An 8,466-nucleotide genomic window follows, 5' to 3' on the forward strand; every position below is an offset into this window, starting at 1 on the left:
AAATCAATTAATAAAGTATCAAAATTACAAAGACAATTGACTTAAACAAGTTTAGACTCCCTCTAAAGTATTGCCGCAATCCTTTGTAATCCACTTTATGAATCTGACTTCTTGAAACACCTTCAAGCCCGAACTCCCTTCGTCTTTGAAGTGTGAGTGCTTACTTCCTCCCGAAGTAAGGCTTCAACAAGTCTTCTCCCGAAGACCAAGTGCTTACTTCCTCCCGAAGTAAGGCTTTATCAAGTCTTCTCCCGAAGACCAATCTCTTGTTCAGTCAAGTAGTTCTTTACAACCTCTAGGACAGAGTAAGAACAGAAATAGAACAAATAGAACCTAGATGAACAACTAGGCTCTCACAAAACAAAGAAACACTCTCTTCTCTCAAAAGATAAATGTAAAAAATGAATAATGGAAGAGGTAATTCGAATGGTTGCTCTCTAGGCTCTATTTATAGAACATAGAAACCAAAGAGGCAACCACAAGTTCGAATTAGCAGCTGTACAAAAACTTTCCAAAAGAAACACGATCTGCTACATCGTATCTCGGATGTCGACGCAACGAGATTCGACCGAAACGGGAAACTTGCTAAAATCGGGTCCGATCCTCTATCAATGCTTGATTCCTGCCAAAAACAGATTAGATATTCTGATTGTATCAAGATACAATCGAAATTAATAAGGAAAAGGCAATAATCAAAGTTTCCCTAAAAAAGACAACTTTCCAAAAGAGAATTCCTTCTCTTTTGAGAAGTTTTCAACAAAGGAAAGTTCAGCTGAAAGTGCAACTTTCTAAACAAGGAAAAGAGCAACTACAATCCGAATGGATAAGGCAAGAATTCAAATATGAATGCACAACAATCTTACCATAAATGGAAAAATTATTTTGTCAACTAACTTGCCAAAAAAAAGGACTTTACAATCTCCCCCTTTGGAACTTTAGATGAACAAAATAATTTTTAACACAAGGTACCTGCAAGTTAAAGTTAGCCATAACAAATAACTACTCCCCCTGAGTAACACAATCGAAAACCAACAATAACTAAAGAAACATGCTAACTTTTAAACCAAATAGTTCACAGGTACTAACCAACCACAACTCCCCCTGGAAAAAGGGTCTAGAGTTGATAAAAACAAATTGAATGCTCAATAAAATGCACATTAATTAAAAAATATTTTGACAACTAAATTGCCAAAAAAGGACCTAACAATCTCCCCCTTTGGGACTTTAGATAATCAAAATATTATTAATTAACAAACACCTACAAAACAAAGTTAGCGAAACAAACATAAAAACTCCCCCTGAGAAGCACAACATTAAACTAAAATAAAAAGCTAACTTTGACCAAAGACGAACACAAACACTAACACAAACACAAACCTCAACTCCCCCTAGACAGTTGAGTATACAATTAAAAACCCAATTACTCCCCCTTTTTGTTTATCTATAAGAGCCAAAGACAAAAAGAAATGAAAATATAGAAATATGTCCAACAAAAACAAAAAGAAAGAAAACTTATGCCCCATAAAGCTTGATCAATGAGGACAGCTGCTTGGACATCTCTTGCTGAACCTCCTCCATGGCAGCAAGAAGATTGGAGCAGCAAGAAGAGCATTTGAGGGGGCTTGTTCGGATTCCACCAACATTTTGGGATGCCCTAGGTTCTTTGTTCTCACCATTTTGATCTGAAAGAGACAATGAACAGCAACAAGCAAGAGAGACAAAGAAATAGAATCGGGTAGGTGGTGAGAGTAAATGACAAAAATTGGATTAAATAAACATGGGAGAGTTGAGCAAAAAGGAAACCAATTTCAAAATATTTGAGAAACCACCAACCCACGACTACAAAAGGAAACCGCCCACTCCTTGCAACTTCTTTCCCCCTTTTTTTTTTTAAAAAAAAAAAGGAATAAAAGGAAACTAGAATTACCAACAATATTTCCAAAAATAAGTCAATCTTCAAGATTAAAGACACATTACCATATAAAAGATCAATCTTTAAATGAAAACATATCAAAAATAAATCAAGGAAGAATAAATGTTGATACTTACCATTTAAGCACAAAATTTCCTTAGCCCATGAATCAAGACACACACCTCCCTCTTTTTTTTTTATTATTATTTTTAAGAAACCGAAAATAAAATAAAATGTGTACAATACATATATGAAATTCTAAACAAGCAATGTAATCAAATATCATTGAAAAATGACAAAATAAAATACATGTTATGCTTTTAAAGAAAATAACTAATCAGTATCTCAGGAACAAATCATACTTAATTGATGTTGAGGAAAAAGATATGCATGTTACTTAAGATTGTGACCAAGGATTATCAATTTAATTTAGTAGAGGAGACTTACAAATTTGAACACACTTGTCAGACATAAGTGTGTGCAGTGAAAATAGGATCATTGTCCTTGGCAAGATTTTTCATTTTCGCCTTTTTCAATTTGATCCCGCAACTGGATGCTATCACACCATACTGAAGGTAGCCCTTTTCTATGGTAGTGCATCCTCATTATAGTTGCTAATTACAATGTTCCAGCTTACTCAAAAGATGGCTTTCACACCTCAGTATGGGTAGCTCTATTCCAAATAGGGCCTGACAAGTCTGAAACAAAAATTGCTCAACTCTGTATAAGTACATTAGTTAATCCTAGACACAAATAAAGAGTAACATGAACCTTTTAACACAACATCACAAAGTATGATAAGAATGAGATCCTAACTAATTATAATCCAAAAGCATAAACATGATTTGTCAAAATACAATGAAAGAAGATTAAAAGCTAGAGAAGAATCACATAACAATATTGTACAAAAATATGAACAAGAGAGATTTAGACAATGCAAACTCCCAAAGACTTTCTGAGGGAGTCAAAGCGACTTGAATCTAGGGCCTTTGTGAAAATATCTGCTAATTGTTTTTCAGTATCAACATATTCTAATTGCAAAGATTTATTTTCAACAAGTTCCCTGATAAAGTGATGCCTTATATCAATGTGCTTTGTTCTAGAATGTTGAACAGGATTTTTGGAAATATTTATGGCACTAGTGTTATCACAAAAGATAGTTAAAACACCCAATTTAAATCCATAATCAATCAACATTTGTTTCAACCACAATAGTTGAGTACAACAACTGCCAGCAGCTATGTACTCAGCTTCGGCAGTGGACAAGGAGATGGAATTCTGTTTCTTGCTATGCCAAGATACTAGATTATTCCCAAGAAAGAAACACCCTCCACTTGTGCTCTTTCGATCATCAGCATTGCCTGCCCAATCTGCATCATTAAAACAAGCAAGATTTGAATTAGTATCTTTCGAGTACCAAATTCCATAATCAGGGGTGCTATTAACATATCTAATAATCTTTTTTACAGCTGATACATGAGATTCCATAGGATTACTTTGATATCTAGCACACACTCCCACACTGTAACAGATATCAGGACGACTAGCAGTTAAATACAAAAGACTTCCAATCATGCCACGATAGAGTGTAGTGTCTACCTTTACTCCATTCTCATCTTTTGTTAATTTCAGTGTGGTGCTCATTGGAGTACTTACCTGCTTAGCCGATTCAAGGCCAAATTTCTTGACAAGGTTCTTAGCATACTTACTTTGAGATACAAATGTACCTCCTTCCATTTGTCTCACTTGAAGACCTAAAAAGAAATTAAGCTCACCAACCATGCTCATTTCAAATTCACTTTTCATTTGATCAACAAATACCTGCACTTCATGGTTAGATGTAGAACCAAAAACTATATCATCAACATAAATTTGAGCAATGATAAAATCAAATTTTATATGCTTGATGAAAAGAGTTTTATCCACACTACCTCTGTGATAGTCATGAGAAAGTAAAAATTGAGTCAACCTTTCATACCAAGCTCGAGGAGCTCGTTTCAGACCATACAAAGCTTTTTCAAGCTTGTATACATGGTCTGGAAATTGAGGATCTTCGAATCCTTTTGGTTGCTCAACATAAACTTCCTCATTCAAAATACCATTTAGGAAGGCAGATTTCACATCCATTTGAAACAATTTAATATTCAAAATACAAGCAATACACAAAAGTAAACGAATTGATTCTAATCTTGCAACAGGAGCAAAAGTTTCATCAAAATCAATACCTTCTACCTGTGTGTACCCTTGTGCCACCAAACGAGCCTTGTTTCTCACAATTGTACCGAACTCATCACTTTTATTTTTAAATAACCACTTTGTTCCAATTACATTTATACCTTTTGGTCTTCGGACCAAAATCCATACCTTGTTGTGAACAAATTGGTTGAGTTCCTCTTGCATTGCATTGAGCCATTCCTCAAAGGTCATGGCTTCCTTCACATTTTTCGGTTCATATTGAGAAACAAAACAAAGAAAGCTGATTAAATTAACATACCTTCTGCGAGTTACCATGCTTTCTTCAGGATTTCCAAGAATGAGATCTTTTGGATGATTCAATTTGACTCTGGTGCTTAGTTCTTTCTGAATAGAATCAGTGATGATGTTTGGATGAGTCATGATAGACGGTTCTGGTTCTCCAGTTTCAGTTGCAGTAGCAGATTTGTCATTTGCAGCATCAGAAATGGGTTCTGTTGCATCAAGATCTGCTTTTGCTGCTTCTGGAGGAGCATCCATGAGACTATCTATCTTGGCTTCTGTGGAAAACTCTAAAAAATCTTGAAAATCATCAACAACCACATTAGTTGATTCCAAAACAGTTTGAGTTCTCATGTTATAAACACGATAAGCTCTACTGTTTAAGGAATATCCAATAAACACACCAACATCACTTTTAGCATCAAATTTACCAATATGCTCACGATCTCTATAGACATAACACACACACACATCCAAAAACATGAAAATGACTTACATTGGGGCGCTTACCTTTCCAGATTTCATAAGATGTTTTTGAGGTACCTGGACGAATAAACACTCTGTTTATTATGTAGCAAGCTGTGTTAATAGCTTCAGCCCATAAACGCTTTGTCAACTTCTTGCTATTTAACATCACTCTTGCCATTTCCTGCAATGTTCGATTCTTCCTCTCAACAACTCCATTTTGTTAAGGAGTTTTGGGAGCTGAAAATTCATGAGTTATACCTGTAGACTTGCAAAAATCATCATACACAGAATTTTCAAACTCCTTACCATGATCACTTCGAATTCGAACAATTTTCCCAATATTACAACCTTTCTCAACTCTTAATCTCAAACAAAGAGTTTTAAAGGCATCAAAAGTGTCAGATTTTTCTCTTAAGAAATCTACCCAAGTAAAACGAGAGAAATCATCAACACACACAAAGATATATCGTTTACCATTCAAACTTTCAACTTGGATTGGACCCATAAGATCCATGTGAAGCAATTCCAATACTTTTGAGGTATTGATATCAGACACAGGCTTGTGAGTGATTTTTAATTGCTTCCCAAGTTGACACGGTTCACACTTACCTTCACTTTCCTTACCAAGCTTGGGAAGTCCTCGAACAATACCCGCATTTGACAATTTTTTCAGGTTTTAAAAATTAATATGCCCAAGCTTGGCATGCCACAGATCTGTGGTGTTGTTGATAGCTGAATGACAAGTAAACACAGGGGTTAGAGTGTAACAATTATCATTGGATCGAAATCCTTGCAAGATACATTCATTGTCATCATTCAGAACATAACAATGATCACTATCAAAAGAAACAGTAAACCCTTGATCACAAATTTGACTGATGCTAAGTAAATTAGCCCTCAGTCCTTCAACTAACATCACATTTTTCAGTCTAGGTAACCCTTCAAAATTTAGAGTTCCCATACCAACAACTTTTCCAGATAGGCCATTACCAAAAGTGACTTCTCCACATTGCATAGGCCGAATGTTAGTCAAAAAGTCCTTGTCACCTGTCATATGTCTAGAGCAACCACTGTCAAAATACCACATTTGAGATGCAACAGTTTTATCGGAAAAACCAGCTAGACAATTCTTTTTCACCCATATTTGTTTCAAACCTTTATGTTTCTTTTGAGATTTTTCCAAATTATCAAAATAATTTGTTTTAAACAGATTTTTCAACGTGAAACATTTAGGTCTGAGATGTCCTTTTCTACCACAAAAATGACAAGTGGGAACAAATCTTTTTACCTGAGATCTTACTCTTTTCTATAATCCTGGAGATTTTACAAAGATCGAACCGGCTTCTTCAGTAACAGGCTGTGAAATTGTTACAGCAGACTTTGTAGCCTCAAAGTGATTCGTTTGAACACTAGATTTTACAAACTTCGTGACTCCAGAACTTTCCATTCCACTTGAACCAAGGCCTGCGAACCCTCTTTGACCTGCATTCTGAGCTTTTTCAAAAATAGAAGATCCAGGGTTAAGCATTTGAACATTTTTCTTAAAATTTTCAAGTTCCTTCTTTAAGAGAGTGATTTTTTCATTTTTTATCACAAAAACTTGTCTCATACTCTTTTATTTTCAAATCACACATTTCAATCTGATGAGACAATTTTTTATTCAATTTATTCAACTCTCTATTTTCAGAGGCAACCTAAATCCATTTTTCATACATGACTTTGTATGATTCAGCAAGAGACTCTTCACAGATTTCAGACTCATCTGAATTTGATTCCTCTTGTTCGGTGGTATTATTCAGACATACCAATCTAGCTTTCACCTGTGAATCACACAACACATTAGACATAACAGAGGTTAGGGCAACATTTTCAGAATTATCTTCATCACTTTCGGTTTCATCATCACTCCAAGTGACATTGAAACTTTTCTTATTCTTTTTCAAAGTGTTTGCACATTCAGCTTGAATATTCCCAAAACCTTCACATTCCCTGCACTGAATTCCCTTTTTGTTAGAAACAGATGGTTTAATAAAAGTATTACCTTTTGAACCTTTTGAAATATTCTTTTTATTTCCCATCTTTTTCATATATTTCTGAAAATTCTTAGTTAATAAAGCAATCTCATCATCACATTCACTATCAGAATTTTCATTATCAGCAACTTTCAAAGCAATACTTTTACCTTTATCAGCAATGGATTTGGGTTTGTCCTTTTGCTTAATCTGTTGATTTAATTCAAAAGTACGTAAGGAACCCATCAATTCTTCCACCTTCATAGTGCTAAAATCTTTAGCTTCCTCCATTGCCAAAAGTTTAGTATCAAACCTTTCTGGAAGTACTCTAACAATTTTTCTCACAAGAACAGAATCATCAAGCTTTTCTCCAAGAGCAAAATATTCATTAGCAATGTCAGATAATTTTTCATAAAATTCAGTTAAAGTTTCATTATCAGACATTCTAAGCTCATCAAATTTAGTTTGAAGCATGATAAATCTAGATCTTTTCACATCAGAAGTTCCTTCAAACTGAGTTTGAAGGATCTCCCAAGCTTCCTTAGCAGAAACACAAGATGATATAAGTTTAATGTAACCCTCACCTACACCATTAAAGATAGCATGCAAGGCTTTGCTATTGTAGGCAGAAAGTTTATCATCTTCAATAGACCATTCCAGTTCAGATTTTATAGTAGTATTACCTGACGAATCTGTCTCAACTGGAAGAGACCAACCTGAAAGAACCATTCTCCAAGCTTTCTCATCTTGAGATTTGATGAAGGCCCTCATTCTAACTTTCTAATAAGGATAGTTAGAGTCATTAAGCAACGGTGGTCTAGAAATAGAACTTTCTTCTGCAAAAAATGATATTTTAACACAAAAACGTTATAGGACCACACTAAGAGTTTAGTGTCCCGCTCTGATACCAATTGAAAAACCGTGTTTTTGTAAATGTCAGTTGTATATAAGAAAATATAAAAACTGTAAGCGTTTGCAGCAGTAGAAAGCAATTCTGCTACAAAGAACCGAACAAAGCGTAATATAAAATATTTGCGTAAAAATAAATAACTTGACACAAGAGATTTATACGTGGTATCAGTGTTCTCACGAACACTCCTAGTCCACGGGGCCACGCCCAGAGAATGAAATCAATTAATAAAGTATCAAAATTACAAAGACAATTGACTTAAACAAGTTTAGACTCCCTCTAAAGTATTGCCGCAATCCTTTGTAATCCACTTTATGAATCTGACTTCTTGAAACACCTTCAAGCCCGAACTCCCTTCGTCTTTGAAGTGTGAGTGCTTACTTCCTTCCGAAGTAAGGCTTCAACAAGTCTTCTCCCGAAGACCAAGTGCTTACTTCCTCCCGAAGTAAGGCTTTATCAAGTCTTCTCCCGAAGACCAATCTCTTGTTCAGTCAAGTAGTTCTTTACAACCTCTAGGACAGAGTAAGAACAGAAATAGAACAACTAGAACCTAGATGAACAACTAGGCTCTCACAAAACCAAGAAACACTCTCTTCTCTCAAAAGATAAATGTAAAAAATGAATAATGGAAGAGGTAATTCGAATGGTTGCTCTCTAGGCTCTATTTATAGAACATAGAAACCAAAGAG

This window comes from Cannabis sativa, chromosome 3 (assembly GCF_029168945.1).
Source record: "Cannabis sativa cultivar Pink pepper isolate KNU-18-1 chromosome 3, ASM2916894v1, whole genome shotgun sequence".
NCBI classification, from domain to species: Eukaryota; Viridiplantae; Streptophyta; class Magnoliopsida; order Rosales; family Cannabaceae; genus Cannabis; species Cannabis sativa.